Source organism: Pollicipes pollicipes, unplaced genomic scaffold (genome assembly GCF_011947565.3).
Source record: "Pollicipes pollicipes isolate AB1234 unplaced genomic scaffold, Ppol_2.1 Scaffold_7261;HRSCAF=8764_pilon_pilon_pilon, whole genome shotgun sequence".
Taxonomy (NCBI): domain Eukaryota; kingdom Metazoa; phylum Arthropoda; class Thecostraca; order Pollicipedomorpha; family Pollicipedidae; genus Pollicipes; species Pollicipes pollicipes.
The window spans coordinates 48065022-48078963 of NW_023597054.1; the positions used below are offsets into that span (position 1 = coordinate 48065022).

The 13942-nt window shown below is 61.0% G+C and overlaps 1 protein-coding gene across 1 annotated transcript in view; it reads left to right on the plus strand.

Annotated features, from left to right (window-relative positions):
• Positions 1 to 13942, plus strand: part of LOC119113092 (inositol 1,4,5-trisphosphate receptor-like) — a gene marked incomplete in the record, with an annotated part of 69109 nt that overhangs the window by 1170 nt on the left and 53997 nt on the right.

Sequence of the window (13942 nt, forward strand, 5' to 3'; positions counted from 1 at the left end):
CGGTAGGCCGGCCCGCCCGCGCCGGTGACCGGCCCCGGGGACGCGCGCCCAGGCCGGCCGCCCGCGCCGGTACCGGCCGGGGAGCGGCGCGCCAGGCCGGCCGCCTGCACCGGGTACCGGCCCGGGAGCGGCGCGCCAGGCCGGCCCGCCCGCGCCGGGTACCGGCCCGGGAGCGGCGCGCCAGGCCGGCCGCCTGCGCCGGGTACCGGCCCGGGAGCGGCGCGTCAGGCCGGCCGCCTGCGCCGGGTCGCGCACCGAGTCGGACGTTGTGGCGTGCGGAGCCGGGGCGCGGGCGTGGATGTCGGGATGCTCTGGGAATCTGCTGGGGTGGTGTTGTCTTCCGGGAGCCCTGCTCTCTGCTCGTGGCTCCGTTGTCGTGCCAGGGAACTACAGTGGGTCCGTGTCGAGGCTGTATGACTGGATCAGGAAGGCTGGAACCGACCCGTGGCAGGTCTTTGTCAGTGCTACGCAGGTCACTCACATCTTGTACTCAGGACCCTGACACTTCAGGGGGATTTACGGTTTACGATTTGCGCCTGCCACACGGAAAAGCTATCAATTATTTCACGTCCGCTTTCGTGTCAGGTTAGCTTGCCGTCGGGCTGTTTGTTGGGGGCGCTTTTGCTGCCTGAGTGTATGCGCGCTCCGAGATTGCACATAAGACCAAATGTATTGATGATTGACGAGAAGGTCGCAGCCTGCTCCTGTCGAGCATTTGTTCTCGTTGCGTCGATGTCGCCGGGGAGCCTGTCGCCTGTCGTGGGAGATAGCGCAGGCTCGATCTTCATCACGCCAATGAAGCCGTATGCCCCACCAGCGCGAACTCGCCGCGTTCTCACCGACGGCCTCTGGGCGTCTTAGGAGAACCCTGCCGAGATGCAATCATCTGAATGCGCTCCGCCTGTCGCCTCGCTCTAAATCGGGCCTAGCGCTCGTTTGGAAAGGTGTATCGCGCGGCGTTGTGGGCCGGCAGATGCGATGGCTGCCGGAGCGCCTGGAGGTCGACTGCCTCAGCCCGCCGCGTTTTATAGCCTCGTTTTGACCGCACCATCTGCCATCATATTTCAAAAGTCAATAATGTGTCTCCCGGGATGGTGTTACGATCGATAAAGCGCCGTCGGGGGCCCGGGTGTCCGTTTTCCGTAGGTATTGCTCGATTCCTGTCGGTCCGATCGCGGCTAATAGTCCACTCAAGCCGAGCATGCCTCGATTGTAGATAATGCGCGCTGCAAAGCTAGCCTAGCGCACGACAGATTGGCGCCCATTGGGAAAGCTGCAAAGCTGCGTTTTTGTCGGCCGAACGGCGGGGCGCAATTGATGGGGAGCTAAACGTCAGATATCCGCACCAAAATAGCATGGGAAGCTGTTTTGACGATACTCCGCTGTATTGGATATCAATAAAGCTTCTACCAACGCAAACGGGACTGTGGAACCCTCGCATCGGCAATCGTCAGTGGTGGCCGTCATCGCCCGAGCTGCGTTGCCTACCGTGCCGTGGCGCAGAATTGCACACGCAGCGGCGTACATCGTCTGGGCGTCAGGCACCCGTCTGTGGCGCGCCGGCCGATCAGTCCGACCGTCCGACGTCGGCCCGGCGGCCGGCGGCGGCCTGCCCGGGTCAGCTCGTCGGCCGCCCGCCCGGGTCGCCCTCAGGCCGCCGGCCGCTCGCCCGCCCGGGCCGCCCTCAGGCCGCCGGCCGCCCGCCCGGGCCGCCCTCAGGCCGCTGGCCGCCCGCCCAGGCCGCCCTCAGGCCGCCGGCCGCTCGCCCGCCCGGGCCGCCGTCGTCGCCGCCGGCCGGGGTGTGCTGAGATACGCACCGGGGCGTCATCAATACGCCTGACGTCAGCTGCTGCCGGTGCCGCGGCCGGAGGTAACAATGGCGGCGGCCGCTCTGGAGCCGATCGGCTGGCGCTCCGCGGGCGGGACGGGGCGGGGCGGTGTGGTCTGCGCGAGGCGGGGCAGTGTTGTTCGGTGGCGGCTGCCGACTCCCCAGCCGGATTCCTGCCTATGGTACTCCCGCCTCCCCTGGACTCTGCAGTTGGGCTCGTTGCGGTCGATCTTCGATACCTGACTGCTCTTGCTAACCAGTTGGCCCCCTGTGCTAGTCCCGGAATTTCTGTTTGTTCTCGACCTCAGGCGCCGGAAGCGTCGTCCCCACTCAGCACCTGAGCTGCAGCCACGTCGGACGTACCGCCCCGGGAGTGGCTTTGGCCCGAGCGACCGGCGCCGGCGGCCCCGGCTGGCACCCGATCGAGCGGGCGCCGCACCTGACCCGGCCCGCCGTGCGGACGGCGCGCCGTCGACCGGCACGCCAGCTCGGCTAATGGGCGGCGTCCGACGCCGGTGGCCGCGCTGACGGCCGTCGTTAGGCCCGTCACGCGGCTGCAGCGCCGCTGACGGCCGTCGTTAGGCCCGTCACGCGGCTGCGGCGCCGCTGACGGCCGTCGTTAGGCCCGTCACGCGGCTGCAGCGCCGCTGACGGCCGTCGTTAGGCCCGTCACGCGGCTGCAGCGCCGCTGACGGCCGCAGCAGCTGCGGTTCCGGCCGGCACTGACGTTCACGGCTCCTACGCGCCGCCGAAGCACCGCGGCGCGTGGAAGTGACGTTTGTCGTCAGCTGTAACGGAGGCACGGCCATTGAGAGAGCGATGACCCCTCCCCCCTCCGCTAGACCTTGCTCCTGGCGTTAGTGGCGATTCCACTGTTTCAAGATTGGCACCCGAGATCATCAGTTTGTTACCCCGTGAAGTCTGTCCCCCCGCCGAAAGGTCTGTTGGGCTCACGCATCAAATCCTGTCGACGCACACGTTTTATGGTGTTAGTTTTACGGGGAGTCGGAAACGATTTTGACGAGCTTCAGTTGTCGTTTGTTAGTTTAACGCTGATTTCGGAAAGACATTGATAATGCTCCAACTGTCTAGATCGATTGCGTTTATCATGTAAACGCTAATGCATTTGTTAATAGCGTCCCTCCATGACGGATACTAATCGTTTTGTAGACAATGGCAATGTTGCGTTAGGTGCCCAATAAGCGGCGCTTTGTGTTGTTAACATACCGGGCATAACAAGTTACAAAACACGAGATATGGCCATCGTCCACCGCTGTTGTATGCTCCAGCTCAGGCGACGTTCCTGACGGGCCGTGTCGACAGCATGACTAGTAGCTGTGAATGTTTTACTTAATGTTTGTAGCTGATGTAGACCACATAGTTTTTGTCCGGGTTGGCATGTGTCCCAGGATATTTACAACCGGTAGTTTGGAAGCACGATAATTAGGCATGTGGGTATAATAGAGATGGTATCGATGGCTCTATCGCGGGGTGAAGGGAATGCCGGGAGATTGTTGTATTATTGGATTATTTACAGGTTTTTCATCGCTGTCGTGCTATTTGGCTGGCGTGCCTTGAAACTATCGGGATATATGATGTGCATTTGAAGATGCCTGTGTCGAGGTGATTCACCTGACTGTCGGGTTTTATCCTCTTGCGACCTATACCGAACGGAGTAGCAATGCTACTACGAATAGCCTACCGTTTATAGCGAACCGGGTCACCGAAACACACCGAAACCTACCGACTTTAGTGAGATCACTGGAATACTCCGGGGCGACAAATACAGCGCTGCGATCTGTCACTGACGGCCGTCATTGTCGCCCTGTCCACCGCGCCGTCACACCGCGGCAGACCGTGGCGGCCAAGCCCGGCCCGTCCGACACTCCTCCCGGAGAAGACCGGCTCTCCGGACGGGGTGGCGGCGGCCCGGCGCCGGCACACGCAGCCCGTGCACAGGCCCCCCGTACGGCGCTCCCACGCGCTGGAATAACGTGCCCGGACCATGAGATCCTTCCCAGCGGGTAGGGCTTTATGGCGTATCGCCGCCGCCGTACGTCGGCCGGCTGTCGGCCGGTAAACGGTGTTCTGTTGCTCTCCGGCCGCCAGACGGGCGGCGCGCTGACCGGAGCGGCCGCGGGTCAAGTGGCGTTCGCTTCAGCTGGCGACGAAATGGCGCGGTCCGACCGGGCGCGGCGTCGAGCCTCTGCCCAGGTGTACAGCCTGTGACTGCGCATCATCAGCGGGTACGATGTGCCGGAATGGATAGCGGCGGGAGGCAAACGGCTGAGGTCGCACTGCATGCTATGTATGCGCGTGTTTTCGTCAAGCGATCGCTCATGGCGTTTTGAAATGTGCATATTTTTGGGCATCACCTCAAACACCTTGGCCCGAGCACATGATTAATTGAACATGAATGTGATCCTCGAAGTGGCACGATAAGGATGGACCTCGACGGCCATAAATGGTGAGACGTTTTCGTGGGAATAAGACGAACACGAAGGTACAGCTCCCAACCGATGTTTGTCTAGTTCCCAGAACGTGCTCACAGTACACAATGTTTCCATCCCGTTTTAAAGCGTTGTGAAGTGATACATGTCCAAATTAGTCTTAGCTTTTGCTCGCAATATTTTGGACTGCCTATCTTATATGGTTGCATAGACACCAGTCTTCAGATGCAGCTGATAAATCATGCTTTGATATGTCCCATCGGATGAGTACGTGCTCCACTGAGTCCAACAGCGCCGGTGGACATGTGTATCCCATGATCGGCAGTGACTGCAGCCCGATCACCGGACGCGCCTCAGGCGATACCCTCGCTGCTTCCGCTGGCGGAAAATGGGCGGATTGACGGTGGCCGGCCGAGTATGTGGCGGCTCTCGCCTTTCCAAACGAGCACAGTGATCGCGATCTATCTAATTTTGAGCGGCACATGCGGCTCACTGTACTTGCCAGTTATGCCATTGCATTTGCCAGGTGCTGAGGACCCACACCACGCCTTTGGTTTCGAGAACCTGTCCTTCAGTGCTATGGGAACGTCGGCTATGATAAGAAATTATGGCATTATGCATTAGGCGCCGGGCCAGACAGATGCGACCTGGTGCAAATGATTCATCATTGGATCATTACAAACCGTGCATTGCGCTCGGCGTAATGGAATACGCTAATCGTCGGGGAGAGGGGATGATGAGAGCTTGCTATGCATGTCAAAGTGGAAGCGATGGGGCTTTTTGGATGAATGCCGCAGCCTGTGCAGGCTCTCATTTACGCGAAATCAGACATGCGAGCCATATCTGTGCACACGTAACTGTCTTTCTACTTGAGGCTGGTAGACATATGTCATTTTCCCATTAAGAAAATGACACGCCGTTGGCCGTGTAAGTAGAACGCGATGTACATTATTTGAATGTGTGCGACAAAGGATGGCATCAGTTGTGAAATTATTCGAGCTGCGTTTTTGGATGATCAGGAGGGTCCTCCTGGTCTGTGCACATTGTGACGCACTCCTGAACCGTGTATCAGTCCTGGTCGCCCTGTCCTGATTGGAACGTCATGGTCGTGTCGTCTAGCGACGTCTCTTCGTACTGCGTTTCTTCCGTAAAGCTTCGGATCTGCGGGCCATTTTTCAACAGCCGCCTCGCCTTCCACTGAGGCAACAGCATCAGCCTCGGGCGGGCGGCACTCCTCGCGTTACACATGGCCAGCATCTGGCGCGTTGTTTATAGTCCCAGACAAGGGCCCGTCCCGCTGGCGTAAGCCGCTGCCCGGTCAGTCAGGATTATCTAATGGGCGGCAACTATGTGGACGGCCGGGCTGAATTCGTGGCGACTGCGCTGAACCAATTAAAGAACAATCGCCTTTCTCATTGGACAGCGCGGTAGAGGGGACTTGAGGCATTCTTTTCCATTTCACGGTTGTTCCGGTATGCGACTCTCATTGAAGCCGGACCTTTCATTAGGCAGCTGGCGCGAAATCTTCAGGCGGTGCAGCGTGGCCACGACGTCACAGCACGAAGGGAACAACATCGCCAGCGAATCTCTGACTTATGCACGTTAACTATTAGACTGTTTACTGCTCGCATGCTGATTCTTCCTGACACAGATATAGATAGCGACACTGACGCTACACGGAGCACCCCGAAGTAAGGAAGATGTAACCCGGCTTTAAACCCATATGTCTTATAAGGCATCCTGTGTGCCCCCAACAGCGGCACTGGAAAACATGACCATATCCTGTGCGAAGCTTACCATCCTCTAGAATGTTCAAAACTACTAGCACCCAAAGAATTGTGAAAAATCACAACCTTTCGCAGTCGCGGCTACTAACATGGTAGTCTGCACCACTTACGATTACGATAAGGGCTTTCGTCTTCAAAACACCTATCTCTTACCTACCCATAGCAGCAACGTTTAATGCCCACAACGCATGTGCGGCCTTACGCTTGAAGCCACTCTTCAGTTTCTCCCGCCCTGCCACAAATGCGCCGTCCATTGCAACACTATTTCCACAAAATCGACTTCAGAATTTATACTTATTCCACTCGGCCAGGTACTGAGGCGTGCAGCTGTCTTCTGTGTGGCCACGGTCTCAGCGTGGACGGCTATGGCTGTGCTGCCAGCACATTCCGAACGTGCTCTCTGCGAACAAAGCGATTTTGGACGGCGGGAAGCCCGCCGCCCAGCGTCCGCTCGGCTCCGCTAGGCTCCCACTCGACTATTGATGGAGAGACGCCTGGGTCGACGTGGGCCGCCCGGCCTTAGCGGCAACCCCAAGCTACGTATGCCCACAACGGCAGTTTGTTGAATGTATAACCATGCATATTCAGTGCAGCGATATGCCCACAGCGGTGGCCAACTTTCTGGAAACAGACGTGCCGACGTCGTAAAAACATTTGACAAGCAGTGGAACAAGAAGGAACTTGTCCGTTGCTTTTGCCAACAGCCTGTCTTGCCCTTTCGGTGATGCTAGATATGATGGAAATGTCCGATTGCATTGACGACGTTAGTGCCGTTAGGTACGTTACTAGAAATACGCATGATTATCGTCATGTCCTCATATGCTGACGATCACTGCAATGGATTCAGTCATTCAATTCCGTTGTTAGTTTAGGAAGCACACACCACAAACGGAGACCACATGCCTACGGTCTAAGGCCAGGCATGAAGCCATGGGCACGTTTGCGATGTGGCTGCTATCCATCCAGGATCAGTTACGAAATATTAGTGCTTCTGTTCTGTAACCATTGACTGCTTGTTCTCGGGATCGGATGTTTGTGTCGCGCGTAAGGCATGCCCGGATCATGTAGCCTTCAATCTGGCAGCTTGTCCGCAGAAAACAGGAGCTCCTAGCAGCTCCAGCAGCTCCAGCGACTGGAACTGGAGCTGAGTACTGGACCCCCTGGCGACTCCAGATAGCTGCCGCTGGTTTAATGATGATCAGATTTGGTAACTAGTCGCAGCGTGCGGAGTTTCAATGGACCTTACATTGCGTGTCTTCTGGCGGTGTTGGTTTGTTTCGTACCGAGGCATGATTCGTGGTGGTTTGGCCACGTCTTGTGGCTGTAAAAATGGGACGAGCGGTCGACGCCGTCAAGTTTCGCCACAGCCATCGATGCAGTTGTCTGATAAACCCTCCGGTCATTCGCCTAATAACAGTTGCCAGTGCTCATTTTTCTCAATTGGATCCGGACTCAATTGCCGGTATTCCACAGCTGATTGCCTGATATCATTTTGTCCAAACAGTTCCCAGCACCAGACCGTAGCCGCTTGCGGCATCAGGAGGACTTCCTAGAGCTCGTAGATAAGTTAGGCGCCCAATAGCACGAGCGAGACCAGCATCTCCAGGGAAATACAGCTGCGCCCGTGTTATCTGGCAGCCATTGCCAGAACGGCGCGCGCTCTTGCCCTTCACCCCTGGCATTCGCCAACGGGTGGGCGCCGTCCGCACGCTGGTGTGACCCGAAGAGCTGTGGGGCGAATCTGCCACATATCTCGCCTGCCGCCTGGCCAAGGGCCCATAAATGGCGCCCCATGGTGCTCAGGTCACCGTCCCCGCGGTGCTCAGGCCACCGTCCCCTGCAGTGCTCAGGTCACTGTCCCCTGCAGTGCTCAGGTCATCGTCCCCGCGGTCCCCAGGTCATCGTCCCCTGCGATGCCCAGAGGTCATGATCATGACATCGGCTCGGACTTGTCGGTCCGACGCTGCGTCTGCAGAGACCGTGCCCCAGCGTGCCCGCTGGCCCTGCAGTGGAGGCTCGGAGCCCAGCCGGGGAGATGCCCGGAGCTGGTGCTCGCTGGCGGACACAGGTCGCCGGGGAGATGCCCGGAGCTGGCGCCCTCTGACGTACACAGGTCGCCGGGGAGATGTCCGGAGCTGGTGCCTGCTAGCTGACACAGGTCGCCGGGGAGATGTTCGGAGCTGGTGCTCGCTGGCAGACACATGTCGTCGGGGAGATGCCCGAAGCTGGTGCCCGCTGGCGGACACAGGTCGCCGGGGATATGCCCAGAGCTGGTGGGTGCTCGTTGGCGGACACGGGTCGTCGGGGAGATGCCCGGAGCTGGTGCCCGCTGGCGGACACGGGTCGCCGGGGAGATGCTCGGAACTGGTGCCCGCTGGCGGACACAGGTCGCCGGCGTGCCGCTGCGAGGCCAACTGAGCGGAACCAACGGCTAAGCTGTTTGCAGCATGAGCTCACTGGCTTTCACGAGCGCTTTTGTATCCGATGTGAACGCTTAAACGATAAAAGAACGTCGTTGCTAGTTTTATGACAGCTGGGCTGCGAGGTGTTCGGTGCACACTGGCGCCCAGGGCCCGCGGCCGCTTGGCCGCTCTTGCCTGGTGCTAGACTCTGCTTTCAGTTGATCACTGAAGGTGCATGCGTTCCGGCCAGCGCCAGGAACGTCTGACGCGGCTGCGTCATACGTCGGACTGCCGGTCTCTAGACACACCTCGGTGTGGTTCGGGGAAAAGCTTCTATGACGAGGACTCCTGATCCAGCGGCCGTGGCGGCGGCGGCGGCGCGCGGCGCATGGTGGGACCATGGGGCGCCGCCGCCGATCATAAGTCAGTCGCACACTCGCAAAGTGTGCGACTGGGTGTGTTAGTCGCACACTCGCACGCGAAGAAGGTTAACTGTGCTGCCGAGTGTGCTGCGAGCCAAGCGTTTTCAGTTGCGATTGGCATTGCATGATTGCACCTGCTGATTGTACCGGCCTGGCGCGATGCCAGGCAGTAGGGCGGGTTATCACTGATATCGGCTGGTCGGCAATTACTCCAGTGTGCCGGCTGTGCAAACGAGGTTCTCCTACTTCGGACCGAAATTGCACAGGCGGAGCCGCTTTCGCTCCTACGCCTCGCGCCGCCAAGTCGTGCTTTGTGCATGCACCCGGTGTTCAGCGTTTAAGCTGTTTCTCTTTTTTTACACTTGACTTGTGAACCGCAAGGCGTGGCGCCTGCCGCGGCTGCGTGACCCCACACGTGACCCCACACGGCTCGAGCGGTCGGCGGCCGAGGTACGCCGTGTGCAGACGAGAACGAGAGCGACGGCCGGGCGGCGGCAGCGGCGCCTCACGCCTGGGACTGCGGCACGGCTCGTGCTGCGCGGCCAGGCCCGGTCACCGTCACCGCCGCCGCCGCCGCCGCCCGTCCGCCCATCGACCCGCCGCCCTCTGACGCTACAGCTGCGGCCCGAGCCGGCCGGACCGCAGCAGGAGCGCCTGGCATGGCCCGACTGGGCACGGCGGCACCCGCTGACCCGGTGGGGAGCGGCTCTGAGCGGAGGGCTGGATCCGGGCGCGGGACTGGGCTGGCGTCGAGTCGGGTCGGGTCGGGTCGGGTCGGGTCGAAGCGAGTCCGGTCAAGCTGGCCCACCCACCTTTGCGGCCAGGGCCGTCCTGACGGGATAATGGGACGGAACTCGATGGCAGATTCCGCGCCGTCGGCCGCCGCCGCCGCAGCCTGCCGGTCGAGGGATAGATGCCGGCGGCGGGGGGCGTGCCGTTTACTGCCGCCCGTAAATCAAGCTGGCCGTGAGATCGGCGACGGCGGCCGCGCCGGGAGGCCACCCGGGCAGCCGGCGGGCCGCGCCGGTCACGGCTCCGCCCCACCCGTTCCCCCGCCGCAGCGCCGCCCGCTCCGGCTGGGGAGGACGGAGCGGGCTGTGGCCGGTCCATCGGCCCGATCCACTGGCGAGGCCCGCCTGGGACAGATCAGGTTCCCTGCGAGCTCATCGCTCAGCTCATATGCACGCCCGGCACTCGTGGTCTTTCGTGAGCGGGCTGAGGACGGTGACAATGTTTGTCTCGCCGCGACCTGGCGGCGTTCGGCGGGTGGCGCCCGGTGGCGCGCTGGCCGACGGCGGCCTGACGCGACGGCGCTGGGACACGGCCCGCTGCCGCCGCCGGCTGGCCGGCCCGCCGACCTTTGCCCGGTCGGGCGACGGCCGATCCGATCTTTACGGCGCCGGGCACGGGCCGGCGCCAGGCGGTAGGCGGTGCCGACGGCGCCGGCGCCGATCTCGCCGAACCGCCGCCGACAGAACCAGGTGCCTCGGCCGTCAGCCATCAGGCTATTTGGCCTGTTAATGGGCCGTGAAGGTGGCGATCTGGCGGCGCCGCGCCGTTACCGGGACTAGGGTCTGGGCCGGGGCGGGCGGGGCCAGCGGTCTGCGCCGTCTCTCACTCTCGCCGCCTCGGTTTGTTTCCGTGCGCGGCGCCAGATCGGAGGCAGGTGTTTGGGTCGGCCGCTCCCGGACCGCAGCGGCGCGCCGGCCTACAGAGACGAGGCGTCGCTGACGCGGTCGCCTCGCTGTTGCAGCATGCCGCCGAGATCGAGAAGAAGCAGAACGAGAGCGAGCACAAAAAGCTGCTGGGCTCCGTCATTCAGTATGGCAGCTGTATACAGGTGAGGCGGGACTGATGGGCCGGCTGTGACGCACGCCGCCGCCGGTGCTGGCAACACGCCGTCCATTCATCGCGCAGTGATCCGTTTTTCAGCCGACAGCGGTCCGCCGTAAGACGAAGCGGCCACAAATCCGGGAAGCTCGTGAAGTCGGCGCGTGCAGCCCTGTGTGTGTTCAGCCGCTGCGCATTTGGACGGGCACTTGTCCACTTGATGCTGTGGATGCAGCGGGATTTTTCGTCTTCCCTCTTACAGCGTCATCACATATCACAGACGCACGCCCCCACAGTAATGATGTGGGACGGTGTTCCGTTACGGATCCGCCCTCCCTGCCGGGGTCTCCCACTGATCACGTCAGACGCTCTGCAGTCACCCTTTCCCAACCGAACGACTCCTGAACGCACGGCATGCACCTCAGCGCACACAGTGTGCTCCACGAAATCCAACAGGTGCCTGCCGTACAGCACACACGTCACAACCTCACCATCCTGTGCCAGCAGCAGGCGCCTGACGCTAGCTCCCACGCCCGCAGCTACTCCACCTCAAGTCCAACAAGTACCTCACGGTCAACAAGCGGCTGCCGGCGCTGTTGGAGAAGAACGCCACACGCGTCTACCTGGACGCGGCCGGCAACGAGGGCTCGTGGTTCTACATCGCGCCCTTCTACAAGCTGCGCACGGCCGGCGACAGTGTGGTGGTCGGTGACAAAGTGATCCTGACGCCGATGGGCGCCGGCCAGACCAGCCAGGTGCTGCACGCCGCCGCCAACCATGAGCTCACCGACAACCCCGGCTGCAAGGAGGTGCGTGTCCAACGGGGAGAACGAGAGCGGCCACCAGCTGACTGTGTTTGTGGCGCGTTGGAGATGGCGAGCTCTCGGATGTTGTCAGCGTTGTGGGCCGCGTTCAGCCGTGTAAAGATCCGACGCGGAAGGCTCCTTCGCTAGGACGATTGCCACGTGGTAGTACGCCAACATTGGCAGCACTAACAAAGCTCGACTTGCACGTGCCATCCTCCCGCAGCCGGCAGTGCGCAGCCTTGACGCCCCGCTCGCTGCAGGTGAACGTGCTGAACGCGAGCACGTGTTGGAAGATCTCGCTGTTCATGGAGCACAAGGAGAACCTGGACACGGTGCTGAAGGGCGGCGACGTGGTGCGTCTGTTCCATGCCGAGCAGGAGAAGTTCCTGACGGTGGACGAGCACCACGGCCGCAAGGTGGTGTTCCTTCGCACCACCGGCCGCGCCACCACCACCTCGGCCACCAGCAGCAAGGCGCTCTGGGAGGTGGAGGTGAGAGGAGGCGGGAGGCGGACGACCGGTGTCGGCGACGGCCGACTCAGTTGCCGGTGTGGTGCTGACGCGCCTTGTGTACTCGTGGCAGAGGGGTGAGCGTTGAATGGAGGATTATGCAAGCGAACGTCTAGAGGCTCCAGGTTTTGTTCGCTAGCTGCGTGAGGCTCCTTTGTCTGTCAGCGCGGGGTGGCGTGTGTTTATTAGCTTTGGGCGCCGGGCAAGCACACGGTCGCGGGTCGGGTTCCACCGCACGCCCTGTATCCCCGCGGGCGTCGGCGGCTGCGGCGGTCATGGGATGAACCCTGTCGCCCCGTACGCCCGACGCCGCTCTGGACACCGTTGTGTCACAGCTGTTACACGGCGGGCTGTGGCGGGCGTGGACACGTGGTGTGACGCCGTTCCCGTGCTGTGGCGGACCCCTATTAAGCTGTCCGTGCTTAGGCGCACCTTACTCCGTACCGGCACGCGTGAAAATGGACCCATGCGCGCGCTCGGGCGCGCCTGTGTCGCGTGTCCGCGCTCCGTGGGTGCCCGCATTACAGCTGTACCCATACATCACAGTTGATAACCTCGGATGTGACTGTGAGCGGTGCACGTGTGTCGTGACGTTCGCCTGCCGTGGTGCACGCGTGCCGTTGTTTTACCCGTTGTCGCAGTGGGCGGATACGACAAATGACCCGAGGTGCCTGTGCTATGGGACGCACCTGGGCCGTCGGATCGCTGGCGTGTGGCACCCGCGCCCCAGGCGCACCCTCACCACGTCCGCGGCCGTCAGGTGTACAACGTGGACCGGTGTCGCGGCGGCGCTGGCCACTGGAACTCGCTGTTCCGGTACAAGCACCTGGCCACCGGACAGTACCTGGCGGCAGAGGTCGATGTCGACGACACCCCGGACACCAACCGGGACAAGCTGAGTGGAGGTGGGTGGCGCACGACCTGTCCCCTTCACCGCTGCCGGTATGTCCAGGCGTTTCGTGGGCTCTTGCCAATCAACCGATTATCAGTGATGTGAAAGCACCTCTTCGTTTGACATATGCCAGGCCATCGCGGCCGTAGGTCAGGTAGGTCAAACAAGGTCAGTTGTCAGAAGTGCATGTCTTTCAGCAACCTCAAACGCAAATGCACAATAGCAAGGACGTGAACAAGGACGTGCTCGTTGGTGAACGATCAATGTGCGCGAAACAAAGCAAGAAGCAGTGCTGGCGCCGTTTGCCTTACAAGTTGTCAGTGGATAAGAGCCAAGTCCTGGCAGTATGCCCCACGCGCACGCTCTTAACGTACAGACGCGTGTTGGGTAAAGTGCTCGGTCCCGGCTCTTCTCATTTCTCGCCACGCGTGTCGTTCCGCGAACGGCGGCGTCAGCTTCGCGCGAACGGATAGTTAGGACGTGGCGCGCTGGGTGGTCGAAGAATCGAGCGGAGCGATGGCCCCGCTCAGTCACGAACATTCCGAGAACGACTTCAGAAATAGACCTGTCTCCCAGGACACCAGACCTCCGTTCGACAGATGCTTCCGCGCGTGGGCACGGTGGACACTGGAACGAAAGAAAAACGTTGCCTGGGCATGGGAAGGGAGGGGTTGACTGACGCCCTGGTTCTTTTGTTGTACACGCTCGAAAATATCTGCTGTTGGCCTTTAATTTTTATTTCATGTATTTAAGAGGAACCGGAAGGGTTGAACAGATTCTGCCCCTCCTTGCAGCGCGTGCGCTGAGACAATCGATTCAGACAATCAATTCAGATTGTTGTACTTGCACACCGATGGTATCGATCGGACTCTTTAGCCCGAGTATGTTAAACTAGCGGATTTACCGGTCAGCGCCGTTTCAGTCATCACCGCAACGTGACCCGTTCTCCGCTGGCCGGCAGGTGGCCCCGTGTACCAGCTGGTGCCGTGCAGAACCCGAACGACCTCAGACGATCT